Genomic DNA, 27,873 nt, shown 5'->3' on the forward strand with positions numbered 1-27,873 from the left:
TACCTCTTTTCGCATACATCATTTGCGAAATGCTCTGTGGCTCTTTGGTTGGTTCGTTTTCGATAGCCTTTTCAACTGCAGCAGATAACGTGTTAAATTGTCCTGCTTTTAAAATCATTTTAGTTTTACTGCTGCGAATACCAGCAGTGAGAGCTTTTACACCGGCTCTTGTGGCTAGGTTAGTAGCAGTGTTAACCGGGACATTTTCTGCCAGGTAGCACTTTTCTAACTCCGTAGTGAGCGTTTCTATTTGTTGCGCAAACTGACTTATGTCACCGGTTTGTTTTGCTGCATTCAGCTTTGCCACTACCGTTTCCGGATGTGGTCTTTTGTTACACTTATCTTTCAGTATGTCTATTATTGCATCTATTGTAGCAGGATTGTCACCTACCGCGGCGCGCGCTTTGCCATCGAAACGTGATAGCACGACTTGAATCGCCGCTGCCCTGTTATCGTTCGTAATAAGCGATTTCAGAGCAGTAAGCGCAGATATAACAGCTGGTAGTTTATCCACCGATCCGCTGTATTGCGGAACAAGTGCTGCCACGATTTTAATTGTTTCAGCTATAGAAGTCATTTTGATTCTATTATAAGATTTAAGAAATATGCATATAACTTTACACAATATTTTGAAGGATGGTAATGTTTTCGATGGTACACCCAATTTAGTGTCTAAAATTTCACTGATTTCTGTGAAAATCTTGGAAGCTGATTCTTTGTAAATTGTCTGTTCACTTACTGAATAATTCACTAGATTAGCTAAAATTTTGTTGTATAATATTTTACTTAACTTCGATACTCTTGTTAAATGCGTCGCTGAGTATCGACGATTTGGTGCTTTTTAAAATTTAATAAAACGTTTTTTAACTTGATAAACAATTCTTCCATTGATGGACAAAATTTTTTTTTTGTTTTGTTTTGTTGGTTACAATTGTTTACAGGCAAAATTTACTTACATAGATTACAGCTAATTCTGCCTAACGGTGGAGGCGCACTCCTCAACACTCGTTTGATGGGGCGGAGGCGCACTCCTCAACGCCCATTGATGAGTTGTTCTTCGCGTTGATGACGAACGAGGGAGGCGCGCTCCTCAACGCTCGTTTTGGTTCAGGTTATTATTCTCCTCACCTTATCAGGAATCATTAAGATACCATCGGGTCGTTCCGCGCACTTGCAAATTGTCTTTATTTGTTCGATTTTGTACTAGACTTTGTCTAGTTCCGCGATGGATTTAATTTTTCTAATAGCTTTTTGCTGCACTCTTCTGCGCCACATTTTGTACACAACTAAAATAAGCTGAGCCGATACAACCACCAGAATAATGTTCAGCTTGATTGCATGTTCTTCGTGGAACTCACTATGAATTTCTTGATTATTCACGATTCGGATCTGAGGATCCGCGTTATGTACAACGTCCGATTTCGAATTAGTTTTGCCCATTTTGGGACTTTGTTCATTCACTAATTTGCTTTGCGTTCGAGTTTCAATGGTCCAAATTCCATTGTCCGGGGGAATCACTTTTCTAGTGGATGGCGTTTTTAGCCATATCATTTATCGCTTTCATATCTTTGAGGTAAGCAGATAAAAATTCAATTAACATGAACCCACTTGCGGCACAGATTAGCACTAAACAAAGTCCTAATTTCGTATTTTTCTCCATCTTGAACACAACACTTAACAGATTCGACTAGTTACGGTTCGCCACGCCATGTAACGTTCATTTCTACTTGGACGATTGTCATCACTAGAGGTATGAACTCTCGCGCTTTCCAGTCAAGAATGATTCTTTATTTCAAATTGATTTGTTACAAGGTCCTACTGGAGACACTCGAAGCTTCGATCTATGTGAAACAGCATGTAGGCGATCACCTATCAGTGATCGATGCATGCGGAAAAGAGAAAGATAGAGTATTCCAAAAAGGGCCATGCCTGCGGATGGCAACAGCATGGTTCAATAAATTGTTACCCGACACTTCTGGCAGTTGCCATAAGTGCTGACTATTTTGAGCAGGCATTGAACTGATGGTTCAATGCCTATGACGGTAATTTACGATCGCATGTTTCCACTGGTGTGGTCTGCTGGATATGCTAAAATGTAGGAATAGGAATGACATGTTGAATGCACATGTCACAACACTCTACAGGAATGCTCAATAAATGTTCAAATTTATGTGAATTTGGTCGAAAATACATTGATTTCCATGTATTTTAGGTGAGCTCATGAATTTGTTCGAAAATAAACAGTTTACTGTAAAAAACACGAGTCCACTTTCTTAAATAAACAGGCTTTACTGTATAATTTTCGAGGAAATAGGCCATTCGGGTGATGTCCGGGAACCGACATTCGGGGAAAAGTAGCACAACCGAAACCGATGACTATGCCTAAAATAGGATCTGCAATCTTAAAACATGCTCCGCAACACTTGCCATTTTTTTTTTCCTTAACCTTTATTTGATAGGCTCGAGCGCCCGAGAGCATACGGAGCCGAAGTATTTTTTTTTAATTACAAACAAAATCTTATTTAAGATTATTATTGTTCTGAACATTTGAACAATTTTTGTCCTAAGAAATCCCGTTTCTCTTTGAACAACCATCAACGCTGGATTGACTGTTGTCCAGAGACGCCTGGCTTGAACAAATTTTCTTCCTTTCATTCGCCAGCCTGGCTGACCGCCGCCGCTTGTTCGATGCTTCAATGCTACCTGATGATGTGCTATCGTTGTTGTCGTTCTCGTTGTTACAGTCGATTGCTTTCTGTTGGACATCAGCTCGCGTCGTAAGTATGGTTGTTGGTTCGTTTCGCTGCTGTGATGATGCTATGGGTACTATTGGAGTGATTGGCGGGAAGTGATCGGGGTTGAGTAGAGTGCTATTCTCGATGACTGGAGGTACTGTTTGCGGTGTGATTGATGTAGATGGTGTTTGGTTTTTGGAGATGATGCATTTCTGCCCGAGATGAGCCGCCTTTCCGCACCACTTACACGTCTTCTGCTGCCCAGGATAGGAGATTGACGTCAAATGTCCCGCAATGGTGACAAATGATGGGATTGGGTGCTTGATTTTCATGTGCAATATCCGAACGCCGTTGTAGACGCCGGGGAAGAAGTTCTTCCAGCGCTCTCTTGTGACCGATTTAACTTCACCATACTGGGTAAGAAAGTCGATCACCGTTGTATGCTTCATAGCTGGCGGAAGGTCAAGAACACGCACTGGGACCGCTTCACTTTCCACGTACACAGGGATCTTGAAACCTTTGTCTCCATGGTAAATAACATGCCTATTGTTATGAAGGCGCTGATAGCGAGCAGCAGTCTCGCTATCCTTAACTTCAATAAAAACACAATTTCGAACATGGTTCAGTTGAATGTTTTCCACCTCTGACAGTTGGAGTTGGATTTCCTTCTCCAGGAACTGATGGATTTTCGGTACATCAGGCCGCACAGGCAAGATGTCGAAATCGATCACCAAAGTATTTTTTCGTTCGACACTCATGGCGAAAGAAAAACGAAAAACTCAAAAATGAACTGGTGAGAAAGAACGCGTCTGATGTACACAAGCGGTGGCTGACAACTCAAATAACTTGCCATTTTTAAAAACTTGTAAAATATTATGAATGTGATATGTTTGCCAAACTTTTTTTAATCTGGACCACTGTGCGACGACGACCGCCACAATCATGGACACCATGAATCGGAGCGGGCGCAACTGTCGGAATCATATGTAATGAAAGTGAATTTTCGCGATGCATCACAGCACACAGGGGCTGGTGGGAAATGTCTCCACTCGGAAGAAATGGTCGAGTCGTCGGTCGGAGATGCCCACCACATGCCTGGGCGGAAGATGCAGTTTTGCGCGAAAAAAAAAGATGCAAATCTAATTAAGCTGATACCTACGTGGGCCTGAGCGGATGAAGCTCATTTAGTGGAACGAGATGAAAGATTGCACACTTCATTGTGATTTGGAAGTGTTGGAAATGTAAATTTATCTAATGGTGGTAAGTTGTTTCTTCATAATAGTCTTGAGAATTCGAACATTAGCATAGAAGGGATTTTTCAGGAATTAATTTAGGATGAAAATACTTATGGTGGAATTTCGAAGCTATTCTGGCAACATTGTCGAATATGTTGCCACAACTGACGGATTTCACGCCAACTCGACAAAGGGATTGGCAGCACCCCTTCAGAATTCAATGAAACTTTCTGGGTGTGAAGACTATGTGAAACTAAGATACTTTACATACTTTGTTTTTTCAAAATCGATCTAGACTAACATTTGGAAAGGGTCAAAGTTTTTTTTACTTTTTTTATAAACCCGTATAACTCGAAAACGGTAAGACCTACAAAAAAGTGTTGTATGGGGGACTGTCGTGAAATTTCCTGAAGTTTTAGAGAAAAATATTGAAAAAATAAAAACACATTTTCTACACTGAAAAAAAAAATCAAAACATTAAAGTCGATTTAAAAAAAAACGGCCATTTCAGATTTTGATCATCCTTAAACAAAAAGTTTCTTAATTAAATTTACTTAAAGTCGTCCATACATTGCAAATTGGACATATTTTAGGGAAAAAAGTTTTTCTAACATCGAATTTTTTAAGTCCCCCCAAAGTTTTTTTTTTATAAACCCGTATAACTAGAAAACGGTAAGACCTACAAAAAAGTGTTGTATGGGGGGCTGTCGTGAAATTTCCTGACGTTTTAGAAAAAAATGTTGAAAAAATTAAAACACATTTTCTACACTGAAAAAAATATGATTCAAAACTTAAGAGTCGATTTAAAAAAAATGGCCATTTCAGATTTTGATCAGTCTTAAGCAAAAAGTTTCGTAATTAAATTTACTAAAAGTCGTCCATACATTGCAAATTGGGCATATCTAAGGGAAAACAGTTTTTCTAACAACGAATTTTTCAAGTCCTAAACTGATTTTTTTTCAAAGATTTTGTTCTAAACCGTCAAATATGATCGTGTTTTCAAGTGATAAATGAGTTTGAATCAGAAATAAATTGTATTTTTTATTGAGAATAGTTAAAAAACGGAATTATGCAGTGATTAATGCATAAATGCATTAAATTTTCTTCTAGAAAATACTACTAAACGTACCTGCGTTACAAGCCAGATGAATAAGAAATAATGTTTGTATTGTTATCTACCTAAAATGTCCGTTAACGACCTGAGTTACTCAACAATCACCGCGTGAGTGTATAGAAAGATAGGTATTTAACTTATAATTGTCGTTCTACCTATGCATATAACTATTTAAGCTTGATGTCAATAAAACTCTTTTCATTTTATCTAAGTCATTTGTGAAAAGAATTTAAAGATGGATCAACAAGATTTATCGCACATTAAAATTTCGAGATGTTGCGCCGGTATAAACCTAGGACAGTACGTGACAGCTCAACTAAGACTGCCCAGTTGTTTTTCGGCCGATATCCTTGACGATACAAAAGCCAGTGCTACCAGTATTCATTTTAAGAAAATCTTGTGAACAAATTCAAATATCAATGCCCATAATTTGGTTGTTTCTTGCACGCTTCATTCATATAGTGCAATAGAGGATGCTTTATTTTTAAAAATTCAGGTTTACATTAGAAACCGGCAATACTTGTAGAGAAAATTGACACAATTTCCATTATATTGCTATCAATTAAGTATATTGGTGGTGGTCTTTTTTGACAGGCAATTGGTTTCATTTTTGTACTGTGACCTGTCACGTCTTGTCTTAGGTATAAACAATCCTAAGTGCAGGCGTAGCCAGTTGCGAAACTTGTCACCAACAATGATCGAACACATACGTGCTATGGGATATAGTCATCAGCTTGATGAAACTATGCATATTTGTGAGTCATGTCGCTTAGTGATCAGGCTCCACAGAAGTCCGCCTAAGAAAAAAGGACGGCAAAGGCCCCTGTGACGCTATTGGTGGCACTCTCAAGTGAATGGCAAAAAGAGCAAGTCTTGCAAAAGACTATGGAAACACAATCGCAACTCCGCGAGAACTATTCGACTGGGCAGTGAAACAAACTGATACATGTACCACCAAATTAAATTTCTGTTATATATCTAATGAACAGTATGTTAAAATGTCAGAGGAATTGATGGAATTGATTGATAAGGTTAAAACTGTCCCTGGTACCCAAAAATATCATTGTTTTATCCCTATTAGTGATACACAAATTGCAGCCAAATGGTATACCAATTCAGAGGATGAACCAAAAATATTCAATTTATTCAGTAAAGCCCAAAAATAATGTAAATATTAATGTGCAGATACTACGTTTCAGGATATATAGCAATAATAAAAATAATGATGCATGATAAAAAAAACCACGACTTTTTTTATAAGCATAATATTGACCCTTTCCAGGCACCTGTTAAGATTGGCTTTGACCAAATAAGAAATAAAATATTATTGTGATATCTTTCCAACCATCGGATTGTTAGACAGAGTTCTTTTTCTCATAAGCGGTTTGGTGCGAGATCAATTGTATTTAATTAAAAAAAAACTCTGTATAATTCCGTTTTATTTCTTTTAACTACTCCCAATAAAACAAATATAATCTCATTTATCACTTCAAATTATGAGCATACTAGACTATTTAAAGCGAAATAAAAAAAAAAACGAAAAAAAAAATTTTGGACTTAAAAAATTCGTTGTTAGAAAAACTTTTTTCCCTAAAATATGCCCAATTTGCAATGTATGGACGACTTTTAGTAAATTTAATTACAAAACTTTTTGCTTAAGGATGATCAAAATGATGATGATGATCAAAAAATGGCCGTTTTTTTTAAATCGACTTTAAAGTTTTGAATCATTGTTTTTTCGGTGTAGAAAATGTTTTTTTTTATTTTTTCAATATTTTTCTCTAAAACGTCAGGAAATTTCACGACAGTCCCCCATACAACACTTTTTTGTAGGTCTTACCGTTTTCGAGTTATACGGGTTTATAAAAAAAGTAAAAAAAAACTTTGACCCTTTCCAAATGTTAGTCTAGATCGATTTTGAAAAAACAAAGTATGTAAAGTATCTTAGTTTCACATAGTCTTCACACCCAGAAAGTTTCATTGAATTCTGAAGGGGTGCTGCCAATCGCGTGTCGAGTTGGCGTGAAATCCGTCAACTATTAGTTACTGTCGATGTACAAATCAGAGCTGCAGCAGAAGATGATAAACAGATTCTCATGATGTGCTGCGGATCATGATTGTTACAGAGAGCAATAAGTGAGAAATTTTTCAATCTTCTCAGATTTCAATCCTTGATTGTAATACGTTTTCATCCAATAATTCTGCGTTGAAACCTGCAATTTGCAAGTAATTGTATCATGAAACCCAGTAAACACAAACTCGTATACGATAGCGCATAAGAGTACAAATGTGGAGGCGATATACATACATGCGCCATAAGGCTGAATGCAAGATGTACGTATATCGCCTCCATATGTGTACTCTTATATCTCACCATATACGATGGTGTGTTTACTGGGAATACTTCAATTCATCAGATTTTTTAATTTAAATATTCGCTATGTTCAGCATTAAGTTGATTCATCTCAGTAGATCAGTCCACATCAGTCCACATAAAAGTTCTGGATTAAAAACCTCTTAGGAATATCGGAACATCTACGAAACCAGGTGGCCAAAGATCTAAATGATCACAGATTATAATAACAGACGAGTTGGAAACAATTGATGCGAAAATACCTGAAAACTATGAAGTTTTAGCGATTTAAGTTTTGAAATAAAAAACGAAGAAGATATTAAAAGGGTTATAAATTACCCTGCATTATCGCGTTATATTCTTTGACTAGAACTTCCTAGCGATCCAGCAGTATGCTTTAGACTGAAAAAGATACAGTAAAACCGTTTTTTTCCGAAGAAGAAATGCTGCCTAGCAAAAAAGAAGTTTGTATAAATGAAGTAACTGTGCCGATCAATAGAAACACGCAAGAGCTATCAAAAGTTCAACACATCACGTAAAGACTTCATGCCGAGTCAAGGTGTACGGGGATAAGTTTTGAGAGCGTTTTAAATTTTACCAAAGAAAATGTGATGATTGGTGAAACTCCTGAATGGCTTATCCAAAGCTTTACCTACACTTTGCGAACATATCACGAACAGCATGTGCTGTGATTTTAAGGGATTCCAATCCTCTTTGGGATCACTACAGGAATCCTTGGGACTTCATTGAAATTCTTGGAATTAACGTGGCAATTCGGGAATTGCAAAAGGCATTCTGCAAATCAGATTTTCAGGTTCGAATTTTGGCGAGTTCTTATGAGAAAACTGAGGTTGCGATGAGAATTCCGCGATTTCAATAGATGTTACTGAATTTTCGTAAAAAAAATGATTCAGATAAACATCCTAGGCATTCAGTGGGTATTTTTTTGAATCCACTCAGTAATCTTTTGCACTTCAATAGGAATCTATTCAATTCCAGATGTTATCTCCAAGATTTCGTTGAACATTCGTGGGATTACAGTAAGAGTCTTTGGATTTACAGTACAAATGTAGTGAGAATAATAAAAAAAAATTAAGGAGATTTCGGTGGGGATTCTAAAAGTCCAGATATTTCCGTTGGAACATTCGAATTCAAAACGATTCTCATTAGAAAGCCAACAATACCTATGAAAATCTACGCATTCCCCAGAATTCTAATGTTTCACCAAAATAACAATTGAAAATAAATTTAAATACAAAAGATTTCAACTAAATCTCAAGATTTCCACTGAAATCCTTTTTTTCTTGATTTTTTGACTCTTCTTGAGAGTTTTTCCACAGTCAACTAAGATCATTTTTTTGCCAATGTTGTACTTCCAGAAATTCAGGGATTTTTATATAATACCGCTGCTCCTCAGTTAATAAGTTAAACAAGTCGAGCACTCGACACTGAAGAAGTCTGTAAGTCGCAGACGAAATAGGCCTATCTGTCAAGATAAGCAACACATATTAGAGTTTAAAGGTATTTGCTCACCTTAGTGATTTTAGTATTTTATTTTTTTTTTTGCAAAAAGTGAAGTGTTAAAGTTCATTTGTAGTTTTAAGTTAAATTAGTTAAGTAATCATTACGCTTCATATCATTGCTTGTAAAATGCAGCTGCATTACGTAAATTTTGTCATTGAAGTAGCGTTAAAGTGGAGAAAGGCAATTATAGGAATGAACTTATACTGAAACATTAATAACGTGATCAAGAATTAACCCATATCCGCCCAGCGTCCTAAAAATAGGACAGAAGCCCCGAACGCCCAGCGTCCTATAAATAGGACAGTACTTGTAGTGCAAATATTTTGAAAATAAAGAGGTTTACGAAAAAACTGTCTTCTGCAAAGTTGATCACAGGACTGCTGACTTCCACTTAGTAACTATTTTAATTCAGAAGTAACTCACCAGGTGGCGCACAGACGCCAACAAATATTGCATATATAAGCAACATATCGAACAACTTTCCAAATATTTGCTTCGTTTATATCTCTGTCCAGCGATGAGATACAAAATTGGTGTCTTCGACAAAGTTGAACAACTAAATAATACCTATTGCATAAAACCTTATAAATTCGGAAAACACTCCCAAGATGGCGCTAGTGAGCCAAAACTTTATTTACTCATATCTTAGTCCAGTTATGAGATACAAAAATGGTGTATTCGACAAAGTTGAACAACTCAATAATACCTATTTACAAAAAAACTTATAAAGTCGGAAAATACTCCCAAGATGGCGCCAGTGAGCCAAAACTTTATTTACTTATATCTTAGTCCAGTTATGAGATACAAAAATGGTGTCTTCGACAAAGTTGAAAAACTCAATAATATCTATTCGCATAGAACCTTATAAATTCGGAAAACGCTCCCAAGATGGCGCTAGTGAGCCAAAACTTTATTTGCTTATATCTCAGTCCAGTTATGAGATACAAAAATGGTGTCTTCAAAAAGGTTCATCAACTAAATGAGACCTATTCGCCTAAAACCTTATTAGTTCGGAGAACACTCAAAAGATGGCGCTAGTGGTCGAACATTTCGATTGTTCATATCTCAGTTCAGTGATCAGATACAACATTGGTATCTTCGACAAATGTGTTCAACTGAATGAGATCTATTCACCTGAAAACTTATTAGTTTGAAAAACATACACTAGATGGTGCTAGTGGGCAAAGATTTTATTTTCAAGTCAAGTCAGTTAAGTGATTAGATACAAAGTTTGTACCTTGGACAATGTTGAACAACAAAATGAATCCTATTCGCCTAGAACCTTATTAGTTCGGAATACACTCACAAAGTGGCGCTAGTGGTCAAATTTTTTATATCTCAGTCCAGCGATGAGATTCGAAATTGGTGTCTTCGACAAAAGGGTTCAACTAAATGGGATCTTTTCGCCCAGAAACATAGTACTTTGAAATACTCTCCCAAGGTGCGCTAGTAGACAAACATTTTATTTGCTTATATCTCAATCCAGTGATTGGATACAAAGTTAGTGTCTTTGACAAAGTTGAAGAACTAAATGAGACCTATTCGCCTGGAAACTTATAACTTCGGAAATCACCTAAATGGCACTACTGGGCACAAATTTTATTCGCTTATATATCAGTCCACTAATTAAATCCAAAGAAATGTATGCGCCTAAATCCTTCTTATTTCGGAATAAAATATTTGCCGACTAGCGCCATCATGAGAATGATGGCGCTAGTCGGCAAATATTTTATTCGCCTATATTGAAGTCCAGTGATGAAAAATTTGGTATCTTCGAAAACGATAATCAACTAAAGGAGATATTTTCGCAAATAAAAACTTATCAACTGGGAATTGCTTTTATGTGCGAAACATCAAGGAAACAACCAATAAGAAATTGGTCTGCCTAGATCAAAACAATGGGTACTTACTATCGAGTCGAGCAACAATCGCTTATTTCGGATGCAATGCTCCTTACATGTTTATATGAACCTTTGCACCATTTATTGAAGGCTAAAAGAAGAAAACACATGTTTTCTAGCCGTCGAATGTAAAAGACGATCTTTTGAAGAGAGTGAAGAACGAAAAAAACCGACAAATTGAACTGAACTCCAAGGGTGAAGGGCGGCTGTCAAATGAGAGTAAAATTAAATAGCCGCCAACCTAAGTCCCGAACAAGTTTTATGGCTTAACGTGGAAAAGTAAAAATAATTATTCGCAAAATTACAGGTAATAAATGCGCTTGAAAGATATTGTTTGCAAGCAGTTATTTACTACGCGCTACTGCAGTGCGTTGTTGCCAATTTGATCAGAAAATTCTACTAAATTCCTAAAATGAATGTTCGAGAAAATTGATTACGCCTTCACCTTTGTTTGGTCGTATTTTTGTATGGTTTTTGCTTTTTAGAACCAGCGACACGTTGATGTAGCAGTACAGAGCCTCCCTTGCTGAACTCACTCGGTCCAAGAATTGTGATGCTCCCCAGGTATTATGGCCCGCTCTAGTGTCAAAAATCTTGGACCGCGTGGATTCGGTTCTATCGGTGGATAAGACCATGTGCATCAGTGATGCAGTAACTTCAACGTTGGCTTCAAATATTCACGTCTGTGAAGCATGTAATAGTTGGAGTGCAATATTTGACTGTCACTAACTTTTGACTGAAGGACTAACTTTTGATAAGCACTAACGAAATTCTGATATTGCCAAATATATATTTCGATAGCTGTCAGATCCGAGCCACATTGTATACTAATAACTTGACTCAGCAGAAATATTTTGATAGTTATGTTTTCATTATCAGCTGGCAAGTTTTAAAGGATCTTTTTGAAGACTATTCTGAAACATCTGTAGGTTTTTTTATAATCAAAATATTTGATGTAAGACTTTATTTTGTTTTTGGTATAAAGGGTGTATGTGTGCATAATTGTATATGTACATGTATGGAAATGTATGTATGTCTGTATCTTACTTACATGGTAGAGCAGAAAATTGAATTGAAGTCACTACCTGATTTAGTTCTGGCATGCATCTTTCGCCTCTAAAATTTTGATTCTTTATGTTGCAATTTATTTATCAGGGTACGTCCATAAATTACGTCACGCAAAGTTTTGCCATATTAATCCTCCTCAATTTTCCTCTATATCACACTTTTTGCATGGATTCCAATGTTTATATGGGTAGCCACGTTTTCTTGTAACCTCCTCCTTCTTCTTCTGTACGGGACGTAAGTTATGAATTACCCCTCACTTGCAGTTTTTTTCAACATGTTTACATTGTAATGGGTCGAAGACCATGAAAATATTTTTGATTAATCTCGAAAATAAACTTATAGAACAACTAGGACGACACACTTTCAAGATTTTTTTTGGATCCCCACCATAGACTTGAAATGTTTTGGTGAAATAAGGTTCAATATATGGGAATACGACTATGAATAACAAAAACTGAGCTGAATTCCAATTGTGAGATACCTTGGGCGTTAACGTGTTAATTATGTAACATAAATACATTGATAATTTGACTTTGATGATAGTGTTACATAACATAGAACAGTTAGATATAAGAAATGGTTTCATTATCTTTATTATCGAGACTATCAGCAAATTATAGAAGAAATGAATGTAATGTTTAAAATAACCTTAATGAAGAAAATATTAAAAATGAAATGAGAATTAAAGGATTGATCTTTATTTACCAAGAAAATTATTCTTTGCTTGTATTTGGAGCTATTGTTTTTGAAATTCTTACTCAAATTGTTCCATAAATACAAGCAAATGAATACATTTTGCACATATCACTATTTCAAGCTGTCGGTCAATATTGATTGTGTTGTCTATGGAGAAAAGTTGTGAATTATTACGTCCATCAATGGGCCCGACCATCACATAGTTTAACATTCAGAACAGGAGAACCGCTCTCGGGCCTCGCTCTTTCTCTCCAAACCAAAAACCATCAACAAAACGATGCAGCACCATTCTCATTGCATTGCGGCCCTCTGCCATTTAGCAGTGTGCTGTTCAACCATCAGCGTCCGACTCGGCTTCGAAGCCTTGGCCCTCCACCACTAGTCAGTAGTTGATCGTCGCTGGTCGACCGGTTAAGATCTGTCGTGTCGTTTCGCGCGCGCATGGAAGAGCCCGGTTTTCTGCATCCACTGGATGTTTTGCACCAAGTTACCTGCCGATTTAGTATGAGGTACTACTTTTTGTACTTGGAGGACATCTCCTCACAAAAATAACCCACGCGAGATGTTGTTTGGGAATCGTTCCGTTACCGAAGCTGCAATACCTTGAGCCTGCGGCATGAAGCAGAATTATTGGAGCGCAAAACCACCGAAGTCGAACTCGTCCCAGATGCCGAGGTGGCGAAGATCGCGATTCGCGTAGATGCTGCGGCGCTGTTTTGTTTCGGCTCACGACGAGAGTGATCTTTTAATGTGCGGACCTGATTGAATTCGAATATAAATACCGGGTGGAATACAACGTGAAGGAGGTGCACAATGGGACGAATGCTCAAAATCGTGTACTTTTTTCAGTAGTGTATCGAAACGTGTTCGTTTAGGTCTGATGCCTTCGGAAGTAAATTTTCAAAAACTATGGCCCATTGGGGTTCAAGAAACATGATTCGCAATTCTGCCACAGGTGGTGCTGTGTATTTCAACTTGTTTTGCTACCGGCTGCGGCGAAGTTTTGGATTAATCATATTGAAACAAGTTTCCTGAATACACCAAATTTCAACAAGGTCATTCTACCGGAATACAGAAGTATCGTGATAACTGGTGAAATTAATCACTTTTCAAGGGATGCAGGGAAACAAGTATGTCAAGTTATTTTAGATTTAAAATCATCTTCAAAACATTACAACATTAGATCACTTCTCCGAGTGAAACCTGTTGTTTTAAACATAACTCTACATACAAAATGTCAATTTCCTGAACCAGAATATGTTCGCTATATTCTTAACAATTCAATATTTATGGAAACAATGAATCTCAAGAGCTCCACGTTAAACGCGTAAAGGTGGACAATTTCTAAAGGAAATTTCCAATATCTCAAAGAAATTCGGTTATTTCAAGGCACAGAACAAAATTTGGATGCAGAAATCAGTTAAGAAGATATATTTTAAGCATCCTCACAAAATTTCAGGCTATTAAGAGCAAGAAGTTTATTAATGTCTGTCATTGCAGTGCCATATTAAAAACTTTACAAAACACTATTCGACAATCATTCAGGCAAACAACGTGTATATTAGACTGATGCAAATTTTGAAATTTTTGCTCCCCTATGCTTAAACGGTGTCAATTATGATGAAAATAATTCTCCTAAAATTTTAAGTGATTTGGAAGAAATTTGGTTGTGCACAGGCCATTTGAAGTTTCTATGGAAATTACTATGAAAAAGACAAACCTTTTGGGTGAAGTCCTCTAACTGCTCGTAATATGGAATTATGGAAAAGTGAACATACTCTACTCATGTGAAATCTTCCCAGCTACAACTTTGCCGAAGACCACATTTTGATGGGACGTAAGGGTAATTTGTTATTAGTGATAACAAAGCCTAAATCATGCTGAGATAATCATTCAATTACTTTCAGAGCAACACTGCTGTTTTGCTGTAGAACATAGTAGCCTGGATTACTTTGATCTATTCTACTTGCCAGGAGCACTACTGTTGCTTGCCGAGCAGTTTGTTAAGCATACAAAATGCAAACCCAGTTTATGATTAAGAATAGCAATTAATCCTTAACTCCTATCAAAATGTGGTCTTCAGCAAAGTTGTAGCTGAAAGGATTTCACATGAGCAGAGGTTGTTCACTTTACGATAAAATATTATGAATATGAAAGAGATGAAAGAGATAGAGGCCTGAACACAAAAAGTTGGCGTTTTTCATAGTAATCTCCATATAAACTTCAAATGGCGTGTGCACAGTCAAATTTCTTCCGAATCATTTCAAGCTTTGGGAGGATGCTATTTACCATAATATAAATCGTTTAAGCATAGGGGAGCCAACATTTCAAAATTTGCATCACTCTAGTGTATATACTACAGGTCACATTGATATTGGTGCTTTATTTGTAAGAAATGAAATCGTGTGATAATATTTACTCTACCATACAATTTCACCCAAATTTAAGGAATTTTACAAAAAAAATCCCAAAGAATCACTTTTTCAAATATATTTAACATATTGAAGTTGTTGATCGCAGCAATGTATATTTGTTGACAGCTCGGTAGCCAGAAACCATTGGCAGAATCTTCTTAAATCTATCAACAAGATTTTTATTAAGTTCTTTAAAAGTTTCTGAAAAAAAAATTGTCGATGGAAATGAAAATGAGTTTTTTTTTCTAAAATACAAAAACTAGATTTTTGGAGCTGATTCCTGGGTGATGTGACAACAAGATAACATTTTTGAAATAAATCCTGGTGACACCTCCTTGCACTACTGGTGAAATACTTTAGTAATATCTGACGAAACATTCAAATCTTTCAGACAATCTTGTGGGTTCATTCCTGAAGAAATCTCTCCTATATCATTGATGAGTTGTTGGCGGGATTTTTGTAAAAATCTTACGCAGCAAAGTATCAAAGTTTAAAATTATGTAAGAATAACGTTCAATGCGTATTTTATATGAGCAGAAAAAAATACTTAGTAAACTCCTACCTAAGTTTCCTGTGGTGGATTAAATAAAGCAATTTTTGGGTTTGTCTGCAGAGTATATCTCTTTATTCATTCTGAAGTTATTGGTATTTTTCTATTAATATTGTGAACAGGATCCTTAATACATCTTTTTAGTTCTTGAAGAGATCGTTTGCGGTAATCTTGCAGATATAGTTGTTACAGTCATTCAATTTGATGCTCAATTTGAGCTTTATTAGTTTCATTTGAGTTATAATATAGATAAATCCTTTTTTTATAAGATTTTATTACAACGTCATCATGAAGGTGAACCATCTTGTGGTTAAAAGGTTTTCGGATAAAGAAGTAGGGGAACATTGCTCAATACGCACTTATGGGGTAAAATGGCCCGCATCATTGGATCATTGCTAGAACGTTTTAACCCAAAGGTTTTCTTTTAAATGTTTCACTCTTTTGGCCAAGACGTTAGTTTTCCAATGATTATTAGAAAAAAAAGCGTTTCCATGCCACAAAGTAAACTCATGGAGAAGCTTGGTTGCTGATTCTTCGTTCTCCATACTAAATGGCTATCTTCAAATTATTCCGAGGCGCTTGGTCCCAGGCTGATTGATGTGCACGCCAGATTTCTCGTGTATCCTATACTGTTATGTCTTGCGCTGGCACATCTTCTTCTCCAACAGGTTTGTGTCTGCTGCAGTTTGCTGCACTGTCCGCTTCTTCATTTCTTGGAATCCTAGAGTGACCCGGTATCCAGCAAAACCTCAAGTCTTTATCGGCACCCTAATAAAATATCTGTTATAACGTATTGAAGTTTTGAAGTTTACATGTACACGACAAAACACGTGTCAAATGTACATATTGAAATTGAATCTGCGAAAAGAAGCCACGTGCTCCGGTGGGGGTTGAACCCACGACTCCCTATTCGCTAGATGGGCGCTTCAATCTACAAGTGCGGAGCCCCTCAAGAGGCTACAACGCTCGGAGGCAAACTGAATTCGATTACCCCAAACCACATGGTATCATCATTTCGCAGTCTAAACTTCCTTTAGTACATGTGTACATCAAAGCGAGAGAGATGTTATTTTTAGACATTGGCATCGTGACCAACGCTACCTACCGATGCCGATGTCAAAAAATATCTGCAATTTCCGATTTGAATTCTATTTGAATTCATGTAAATCTACACTACATATCATTCAACACACTTTTTTACCTAAACGTTAATCAAGTTTAATTATACATAACTTTAAAAAATTGAAATCGAGCTGTGGTTAGGCTTATAAGATGGTATCCTTTGGGAGGACCATAAAGGCAGTAATCGATTTCTATTAGTCAATTTTCTCTATGCATTAGTACAAGAATTTATTAGAATTTCGTAACATTTTACGATGCGGCATGGAGAAGGACGATTAGCCCTTTCAACTGAATAAAAATATTAAACAGTTTTCCAGCCAAATAACTAGCTGAAGAAAAAATAATCAAAGAATTCTATTACTTTTTTATTTATGATAGGTGCAACGACTAAAATAACTAAAAACATCATCTGGATACTAATGAAAAAACGGAATCGTTTGAATGCGCAACTGATTATAACGTTGTTCGAGCCCAAGATGGTTTTATCTTCATCCAATTGCTTCCCTGTTGATAACTGTGATTTTATGGCTTTCTCAGTCTAGGAAAATCAAACGGGCAAAACAAAACTTTCCGTTTTGATTTCCCTAGACTGAGAAAGCCATAAAATTACAGTTAAAATCCTTCCAGTCGAGTATCCTAGATCAACCTGTTGATAACTTTACCTGTTTGCCAGGTTTGATTTTTCTCCGCAACATCACCAGAGTTTGGTAGCATGCTCTAGACAGGCTTGATAATACTCCTCAACATCATCAGAGTTCGATGGAACACTCTAGAGCAACGTGCTTCCTTTGTCTCTTTGCGAGAGAGCGAAGAAATGCTAAGGCAGAGAGGCAACGAAAAATTAGCGAGGAAATGCAGCACAAAACACAACAGAGTAAAATTCCATCAAAAAAGAATGCTCTCACAATTCCCCGAGGACTGCCCTGTTCGGGCGGGAGACTCAAGAGTTCTTTTGAAGCGAGAGTGCCCGAAAAAAATCCCCGTCTTTTTTTGCACTCTCACTCGAATCGCTTGAGGATCTGTGTTGAAAATTTTAAGTTCAGTTTTTACTCCTCAGAAAAACGGAAAAATCGCCTCATCTTTGCATCGCAGATGAGTTTCTATCAAGCTGACTCTAGAGCAGCGTGTTGCCGTTGTCTCTTTGCGAAGGAGCGAAAAACTGCTACACACTAAGCTCTTACGGTGAATTTCACCGTAATCTCAACAGCTGAACAGTTCGGTGAAATAAAACACCGTAATTCCGTCGAAATTTTACGGATTCCGGTGATTTTTCACCGAATACTGTAAAAATTTACCGTACTCCGTTAATTTATTTCACCGAACTGTTCAGCTGTTGAGATTTTTACAGGAATCCGTAAAACAATTTAAGTGTGTAAGCAGAGAGACAGCGAAAAATGAGCGAAGAAGATGAGACACAAAACACAACGGAGGAAAATTTCATCATCAAAGAGTACCATTACAACTTCGCGAGGCCTGTTTTGTTCGGCCTCAAGAGTTCTTTTTAAGTGCGAGTAAGAGTGAGCATAAAAACAAAAGAGAAAGAGTGCCAGAAAAAAATTCTCACATTTCTATGCACACTCACTCGAATCCTTTGAGGATTCATATTGTGAATTTAGAGTACAATTTTTACTCCTTAGAAAACCTCAAAATCGCTTCATTTCTGCATCGCAGAGGACTTTCTGTCAAACCTGCTGTTTGCGTTTTAAAACCCTATTCGCTGCCGCAAAAATGTTTTTTTCAATTATACATAATATTGGACAAATTCGTCAGAAGTTTCACTTTAGTTGGAAAGATTTAAATATGACGTCTATTGTTTTTCGGGATTTGAAAACCCCTCTGTCACGTAAAGCATTGATACACCTACTCTCGCTTTTCCGTAGACAACCCGCTCTCTCTCTCTCCTACAAATGATGGACGTCGTTTTTGAATGCTCTCTAATTTAGATGTCATTCAAAAATAACGTCCATCATTTAGGGGATGGGGGGGGGTGGTAATTTATGAAATTGTGACAGTGCATGTACTAGCTATTGGAAAAAGAAAGAGAGGTCGAAAAATCTCGAAAAACGATGGACATCATATTTGAATCTTCTCAAACCGTTTTTCCTTTTCAACTCATATGAGAAATAAACAGAGAAAAATATATGTTAAAACTTGAGTCATGCTTGACGTGCTGTTAGTATTTCATTGAAATCGGTCCATATATAAGTAAGATCTAACCCTCCAAAGTTGATCATTTGTATGGAAAATCCAAAAAGTTCCAAATGTGTTGTCCAATATTGTAGGGTAGAAGCACCGGTTTTGGTCATAGTACTAATTGTAGCCATAGTGGATAATACACCGTTTTACACAGAAAACCAGCATGAAACATGTCATGTTTACGCATTGACAAGTACATTCATTTATTTGACCAAATTGGTCCATAAAATAAAATAAAAAATAATTTTCACAAAAAACTAACTTTTATTCATTTATTTATTATTTGGCCAAGGTCTTCCAAATTTGATCCTTCTCATGAGAAAGCCAATTTAGGAACCAAAGCTAGAAATGTGACTAACACTGGTTCTGATGGCTTATTGATCAATGCAATTTTGAATGCGAAAACAAGCTTTACGCTCAGGGCCGATATTTTTCATACTTAATATGGATTGAAAGCTTTCATTTGGGGTATTTGCAGCACAAAAAATACAAAACCGGTGCTTCTACCCTACATAATTCCGTCAAGCTCCGAAAACTTCGTTTTTTTTTTTACTTCATCAAAACAATTCTTCCAACCTTTTATGAAATACGGTCAACTCTGCCTTACTCGTTATTTGGTATCTCGATATCAAGTAAGAGAACCATAATAAAAATTGGGTTTCATGGCTAACTCGATATTCTCTTGGATCGCAGTTTCACTGGTTTTATGTTCTGTAACTCGATGGACCTTTCAATATCGAGTTATGGAGAGTTGACTGTACCTCTATATTTTGGCAGAGTGATAAAATAGATAGTTGGTGTTCTCAGCAGAATTGTTTCAATTTCATTAAACTAAAACTTTACCCAAGATAACTACCGTATTTGAAATTGCTCAAAATTACAAATCTAACTGTGAAAACTAATTTTTACTGAATTTTCGTTAATATTTTTACGAAAAAGTTCACGATTTTGTCCATTTGTCCCATTGTAAGCCTGGATCTGGATCTCTGAATGAATGCATAGAAGATAGAGAGAGGGAAGGCGCCAACTCCGCCAGCTCCTTCCCATAGAGATCGAGGACGCGACGAATGTTCGGCGAAGGTGGGCGCTCAATACACAGAAAACCAGTTCTAATGGATTTTTTTCCTCTGTTTCGAATGTTTTATGTTTAGAAGTTTAGTGCTAATAAAACGTGAGGTAAATCATTACACTCGTTGAAGAGAACGCAGTTCATGGATGGATAAGTGGTAGATGGATGTGTGCCGAGAGGTAGATCTTGGGTAATAGTGCAGAAGTGAGGATCGCACCCAGCAGAACACGAGGAGGCCCTCGGGAGTTATGAAATCGGTTCTTTTTCTCACGGTCTAACCTGTGCAACCTTCTAGGCGAAACAAGAAGAAACCCCCAATCGTTTGAGATACCGACTGATGGGCGATGAAAGAGTTGTTGCTTCTCGGTTCGTTCTGCCCGGCTTGAGGTGCCTATATTTGTAGCCAAATCCAATTATGGTTAATTAAATTTGAAAGCATCGGAAATGTGCTGGTGGTATTGAGTTTCCCGGCTGCGGTTGCCCTGTGGTTTTCTTGGAAGTTACAAAGTGTCATCGAACGACGGTCACAAACAACATCGATCATCGGGGAATTGCAGTGCAGTTGGAGGTTTTTAGCTCCGGCCAAGTGGAATTAATTTGTTTGCGACGTGTGTGATGTGCATTGCAAAGTCTGTTGTTTTTTATGTCATCGGAGGCGATTGCTGGCCGGGTAGCGCCCGGAGTGAACTAAAGGCTTGCCAGCTATCAGCGAGAAATTGAAGTCAATTGGTGGCGATCAATTAACTAAAATGTGATATTTATATCATTCGGTTCAAATGGGAATTCCGGAAAAGGCAGTATCGTTTCACGAGGAAATAAGCTTGATTGAATTTCACAGATCGTTGGTTTTAATACAGTATTGAGACATTCGGTAAGTAAAACAATCTATGATGTGTTATTTCTAATATCGTCAAAATAGCTAAAAATTGTTACACTGTTACAAATTGACAATTTCGGGTTGTTCCAAGTATGACAAAATTTAGTTGCTATGATCACCAATGGATTGGCGCTGAAAATTCATGAAATTTGATGGGTCACATGCTACGGTTTGGTCCAGATCGACAAGTGGCCACTTCTCCAGGGGCACCAAATCCGTGAGGTAACCAGGTGATGCCAAAGTAAACTACAATGTTCTAACATTTATATTCGATTTTTTACACGTTTTTTTCGAGCAATGAACAGATTTAAAGCGGTGTACATAATGGAACTGGCAATCAAAATTATAAAATACCCATCCAAAATAATCTATTACCGCAACGGAATCCGGAATAACTCCGGTACTATTGGACCAAGGTAAAGCATATTCTGGCCATCTAAACTAGAATACATTCCCGATCGAATGAAGCTGAAAGTATTGAAATCGGTTGAAATTTGATCAAATTAGAGCTGATCAAAGATAAAAAATGTATGCCAAAAACTATGTTAGTATCGCAAAGGTTAAACGTCCGTGCGTAAGAAAAATTCGCTAAAGTTTGCGTTTTCTCTGTATTCAGCTAGGTGCTCGTATTACATTTATTTCCCCTACATCTATTGTAAATTTTATACCGATATTTTCAAGAATAATCAAAATTGAAAAAAATTTGAGACACTAGTGCGATATCTTTGTCCGAAACTGAAGGATATGAGATGCAAGACCATTATTATATTTGAGGGGGTTAGAAGCAAAGGAGTGTACCGTAATTTCGGGTGAAATTGATCATTTTTCAGGGTTTTTCTTGTCTGATTTCTATAATGTTGGCAATGCCAAACAACTTAATGCAGAAAAACAAGTACGAAGGTGAGCCTCATTGGCTCAAATACCGAAATTTTCTAACAAAGGAAATTTTAGTGCTAAAAAATACCTCTAAAATAAAAAATCGGGTAATGTCATTTCGCGGTGAAATTGATCACTTATCAATGCGATTATTGTTAGTTTTCAAAACAACTCTACATAATAAATTTGATCTCCCGGAATCCGAATATGCTTGCTAAATTCTTAACAATACAATATTTATAGAAATAATTAATAATTAAATTTCAAGAATTACGCAGAAAACGCCTAAATGTATGTAATTTCCTAAGAAATTTCCTGATACTTAACAGAAATTCAATTATTTCAACCAAATGGGCGAATTGGTACGAATTTTGGTTATGAAATCTGGTTTGGGGGTATATCTTAATTATTCTCACAAACTTTCAGGATTTTACCATGTTCAAATCCTTGTCTAGAACTAGAAGTTTAGAGATGTTAGTCAATACTGCACCATACATGATTTTGGAATTTTTCATTATTTTCATAGAAATACACATTCTTTAACGCAAAAAAACTTCACAACACACAATTTAACAATACTTACGACAAACAACGTTCATTCACTGCAGGTTACATTGATATTTGTGCTCCATTAGGAAGAAATAAAATCGAGTGACACGGTGATCAATTTCACCCTACTGATCAATTTCACCCGAATTTACGGTAATTGAGGAAAATCTTCTTTTGAGAACAACGAGTTTGTATGGGAATCCAAAAATTTCAATTTTCTAAGTATCTTGACATGTTTTTTGTTGAACGGAAAAAAATACCTAAAAACATTGTTGGAAGGATTGAAAACAGTATTTTTTCTAACAGTACAATAATCCGAGGGAAAATACTAGCTGAACTTTACTAAAAGACTAACAATGAGAGATTCTCTACTCTCTTGCTCTCTTTGGTTTATTATAGTGAAATACTAAAGCTATTGGGAAGTTTTTCAACTAAAGATTGCTAGCGTTTCGTACAAAAAACGCAACAGAAAAGGTAAATGTAGCTCAGTTATTGATTACAGAGACAATAAACAAATAAAGCCTATGAATGTTAGATAGGTCCTTTTGAAAAGTTATGCGATAATTGATCACTATTTTATAGCTTTTGGTTATCATTTGGAATTCAAATGAATGACAAAATCATTTTCATATTTCATTTATCTTCATCAGTTAGTGTAATCGATATTTTATGATACAGCATTTTTCAAAATAGTTTTAATATAAAATATTTAAAACGACAAACTGAGGCGGAATTGATCGCTATGTGGCAAAGCAGAGTTTGTAATAGAAATTTCGCCATCTACTAAATATAGGTCACCCGCATCTAAAAATGATATCAAATTTCTCACAACTCGTTTGTTTGATAATTTTATCATAAAATTAAACTTTGTAAATCTGCATAATACGCCTAAATGTAGGCAGTTTTCATTGAAATAAGCATGTTATTCGAGAATAAACGGTTTTTAAGCTAAAAATATGCTACACAACAGTTATTGCTTTACTAATGGGTAACTGTACTGGTAATATATGTAATACTTATCAGTCGTCTCTGGGTGGTTTTAATTTTATCTGTGTGGACTAAACATTTAAAATTTCAACTAACAAAGCCAAAGATTACCATAAAATAGATAATAATGTGTTTTTATCTACATAATTCGCAGGTTATATTACTGTTTTCATTTGAAGTTCTTTTAACAAAATTATTTGTACTGTTCTTGATAAGCACGAGATCCAATTTGCCTTTCGATCAACAATCATGTTCGTAGAGCTTTTAAAAATCGCAGTGAAGCACATGAATGCTGGAAACGCGATAAAAGTAATCGTGGAGAATGGAATAACTCCAAATGCCTTCGTAATTTATCCAATAGAGAAATCGAACGAATGAAACATGAATATTTTGCAAAAAAAAACTGAACATTGATTTATCTGCGAAACAGTTATAGAACACTATTAAACATTTAGGCCTTAAACAAGTCAATATTTACTGAAGTGGGTGGGGGTGATGTCACTGCTACATCGCTTAGTACTTATTACATTTCACAATTTTCTCCAGAAACTTTTGTCGAAAAAACTGTTGGTATCGATGCTCAATCATTTCATTTCGCTGAGTAACAAGTAATTCTCACAGAATTCATTTCAGCGTCGTGTGATTCTGTTGGCAATGATCTCATTCCTTTTAATGTTTTGAAAATTTCTTTATCGGTGGTAACTTTACCGTACATCACCTATATTATCATCTGTTGTATAACAACCTCTGAGTTCCCTGAGATGTGGAAAGTAGCAAAAATTGTACCTATTGGCTAAATTGATAAACGACAGATGAAAGTGAGTATCGTTCTATTAGCGTTTTGTGTGCGCTCTCTAAGATATTTGAGTTTATAATTTCTACGCAACTCAATGAATACTTACTATCTCTCCTTCAGTCAGGATACCGACAACCTTGTAGCAACATTACAGCCTTGATCAAGGTTGATAATTATTTGAGAGAAGCGCTAGGCAAGGAGATGATAACTGTTATGGTCCTTTTAGATTTCAGCAAGACATTTGATACAATTAGCCATCATCTGCTTTGCAATAAATTAAAGTTCAGATTTGAAATAGATTAATTATCAGTAAATTTAATTCGTTCTTATTTTTCAGGACGAATCCAATACGTTAATTTTAACAACGGATGGCTATCTATTCCTTGTGGTGTACTCCAGGGATCAATACTGTTAATACCTGTTTTCTATGTGCATCAATGATTTATCTCTTGTTTTGTCTTTTTGTAAATTCCATCTATATGCTGATGATTGTCAACTATATATTTTGGAATCATTAAATAATTTAAATGATTGTGTCCAACTATTTTTTATGTATTCAAAACATTTAAAAATGGTGTAAGCATAATGGATCGATACTGAATTCGAAAATAAAAACTCAAACGATCATCTTTAGCAACAAACTTATGAAAATAATAAATGCTCCAAAAGTTAAGGTAGATAATGATTTCAATGAATACTCTGATGTTGTTAAACACTTAGGAATACTCAAGGACTGCAAATTGACTTTAAATGATCAAGTCAACGCTGTTTGTAGTAAAGTGTATAAAGCTCTCTATTCATTCCTTGCTCTCGGAAAGAGTACTCCTCAACATATTTGAATTCAACTAGCACGTGCTCTTATTGTACCCCCATTTGATTATGGGAATGTTCTGTTTTCCCTAGTTTCCAACAACAACTTTGGTAAACACAATCTGATACACAATAAAACACTGTCACTCGATATGTTTTTAATCTTCGAAAATTCGTTCACATCTCTAGATATGTTGATTTACTGCTTGGTCGTAGTTTCATTAATGATCTAAGATTAAGGGTTTTTACACAAACTTTCAAAATTTTAAATGGTCCTTGAAATTTCTTTTCGTATACCAGATAACCAAGAACACCATTATTAGTTTTAGACAGAAGCGCCTCTGGCAATTTAAAACTTTCGTTCCGGCACCGAACAATTATTGCTTGGAATAAACTACTCAGAAACAGTAGGATTGCGAGGAATCATTCGAAAATAATATTGAGTTATTTTTTAATAGTTAGTCTTGTACATTAGCATTATTGTTGCATAGTAGCATATACTTTGAAAACCATTAGAAGGTTGTATGTGCTATTATTGTTGTAATTTTATTGTGATGTAAATAAATAAAATGAAAGATTTGTTATTCCAGGCAAATATTCTTCTTTTTGGAATCACGTCCCCACTGGGATAGAGCCTGCTTCTCAGCTTACCGTTCTTATGAGCACTTTCACACTTATTAACTGAGAGCTTTCTCTGCCAAAGTTGCCGTTTTCGCATTCGTTTATCGCGTGGCAAAAGTACGAAGATACTCGTGCCCAGGGAAGTCAAGGAAATTTTCATTACGAAAAGATCCTGGACCGACTGGGAATCGAACCCAGACACCTTCAGCATGGCTTTACTTTGTAGCCGCGGACTCTTAACATTCGGCTAAGGAACGCTATTCCAGGTAAATATTACTCTCTGTAATTACTTCTTTCTTTTCCAATACAGTATCTTGAAAGGATCAGTATCTCTCCATTTTCCAACCATTGGGTATTGGGTGCTATCATGTATTCTCCTCAAATATCTGATGAATATGATCTGATGTTCTGAAATATACTAGCTACTGTACTAATTCTATACTAATAGAATGATAAACGGTAAACTAAAATCACAGATCGATATCGTGATACTAATCTTTGAAACTTAAACCTATCATTAGCCTAGGTAACTTTCATGCGCCATTCCGTAGACAAGCTCTATCTTAGACTTTTTCGTGGGAGTTTCTCCGCCATCAACCCAGGCACCGATCGACTAAGTTGCAAAGCACGACTATCGACTAGCGACCAAATTTAGGCCACCCCATGTGGGCGGTTCCTGGAGCGAAGTGTTTGACATTTCTTGCGTTTGCAACGTTCAGTCCTCGGAGTTGCTCAACGCGTTCGCTCCAGATGTATAGAAAGTTCCCCGTCGCTCTAATGAATGGGGCTAACACTTTAATTTTTCGAATCTCACGATTTTTGCCCTCACCTTCTTCTTCTTCTTTGAGCAAGAGACAGGAATTCTCGTCCAGGCATGTTCCGAGAGATTGCTGAATCTGGTTGAAAAACCAATATTCAAACAACAAATAATCCCATCATCAGCAGCAGCAGCGGTTCAGGGTTCCACTTGAGCGAGTTCCTCATGAGGCAACCCGATTGATGCCACGCCGCCGTTGCCAGTTGCGATTTGTTTTGGACACCGACCACAATCAGACATCAACTACAAGCGAGAGAGGACCATGCCGGGCAAAACTACTCTAAGCGAAGGCGATGTTTTTCGGTTTGTTAATGAAAGTTGCACACTCTCGGCCTCGGCTGCTCTCCGTTCGGGATCAGCTGGAACCGGTTCTCTGCCATGTGTAAGTAGGTTAGAGTGGCCCATAATGATCGAACTACAAAAATCTTGAGTTACACCCCCAAACTCGTTCATTTTAACCTCAAGAAGCAACTGTGGAAATATGTGCGGAATTATGTCCATTTGAAATCAGTTCTCCTACTCCCGGGTTTTTTCCGGATGCATAAAAAAATAAAAACGGACAATAACATGATTTTGCTACATGATTTTATGGGTTTTTTATACAAAATGGCCAATTTGAGAAGACTTGATCTAAGTTGTTTATGTGACCCATAACGCGGGTAGATCACCTTTTCGTGGTGCGTTATCGGGTAAAGATCTACCAATGAATCCTAGTCCTGATTGCTTCAAACGAAGAGGACAGAATGCTATAGTAATCAAAGGAACACTATTAGTCCTTGTTACATTTTAAACCTTGCTAAAAGCGACAAGTCTCGGTTTTCCGGTGGCCGAGAATGACCTTGAGACAAGGGAAAAAATGAGTCGAAATCAACAATTTGTTTTCTAATCTTTTATTTATTTAGTTCTCTAGTTTGAAGAAGTAAGGAAGGACTAGGATTCTGATGCATGGACAATATCGGTGTCACTTCTTGACTTTCTCAAGGGATCTGATTTTGACTGATAAAGGGGCGCGCCTGCGGAGAGTCTCCCCACTGCATTCTTCGAAGGGTTTAATAAAGCGGAACCTTTCAATTAGAATCCTTTCCTGTGATCAAGTTAGGAATGACAACTGTAAAAAACCCGAATACTTTATCATTCTCAATAGTGACAAAGTAACACGACATGCACTATACAAAGGACACGGGATATACTACAATAGATCAAATATTGGTCGCAGTGGTTTATGTTCCGAACAGAAAAAAAAAGGTGTTTATGTATTAGTTTTTATCAAATTTATAGAACACTGTGAGCTCAAGTCTGTTTGATTTTCGAAAGAATTTTGAAGTAAATGAAATAAACGAGTTTTTAAATATCTTTAAGACCGTGCACGTCATAGAGTTTATAAGAATTTCAGAGAGATTTTGGAATTGTATCAACAAATTTCCACTCTGAGTATCTAAATTCATACTATGATTTATGTATATTAAAAAATCTAATTTCATTAGACCCACCCATTCCCTTCGGAATGATGTATTAGACATGGCCTATGGCTGATTCCTGGAGAAATTTTTCATCTGGTGAAAC

The 27,873-nt window shown here is 36.5% G+C and overlaps 1 protein-coding gene across 8 annotated transcripts in view; it reads left to right on the forward strand.

Moving 5' to 3' along the window:
• Nucleotides 1-27,873, forward strand: part of LOC5572344 (probable serine/threonine-protein kinase yakA) — a 242,148-nt gene that overhangs the window by 128,875 nt on the left and 85,400 nt on the right. For 3 of the 8 annotated variants that reach the window (XM_021841128.1, XM_021841136.1, XM_021841133.1), the window contains exons 1-2: nt 12,969-13,135; nt 20,060-20,848. The exons of 1 other annotated variant lie outside the window; for it this stretch is intronic. The gene's annotated coding sequence lies outside the window, so the exon portion shown is untranslated. 4 more of the 8 variants (XM_021841132.1, XM_021841134.1, XM_021841129.1 and 1 more) reach the window with 4 other exon arrangements.

Source organism: Aedes aegypti, chromosome 2, assembly GCF_002204515.2.
Source record: "Aedes aegypti strain LVP_AGWG chromosome 2, AaegL5.0 Primary Assembly, whole genome shotgun sequence".
NCBI lineage: Eukaryota > Metazoa > Arthropoda > Insecta > Diptera > Culicidae > Aedes > Aedes aegypti.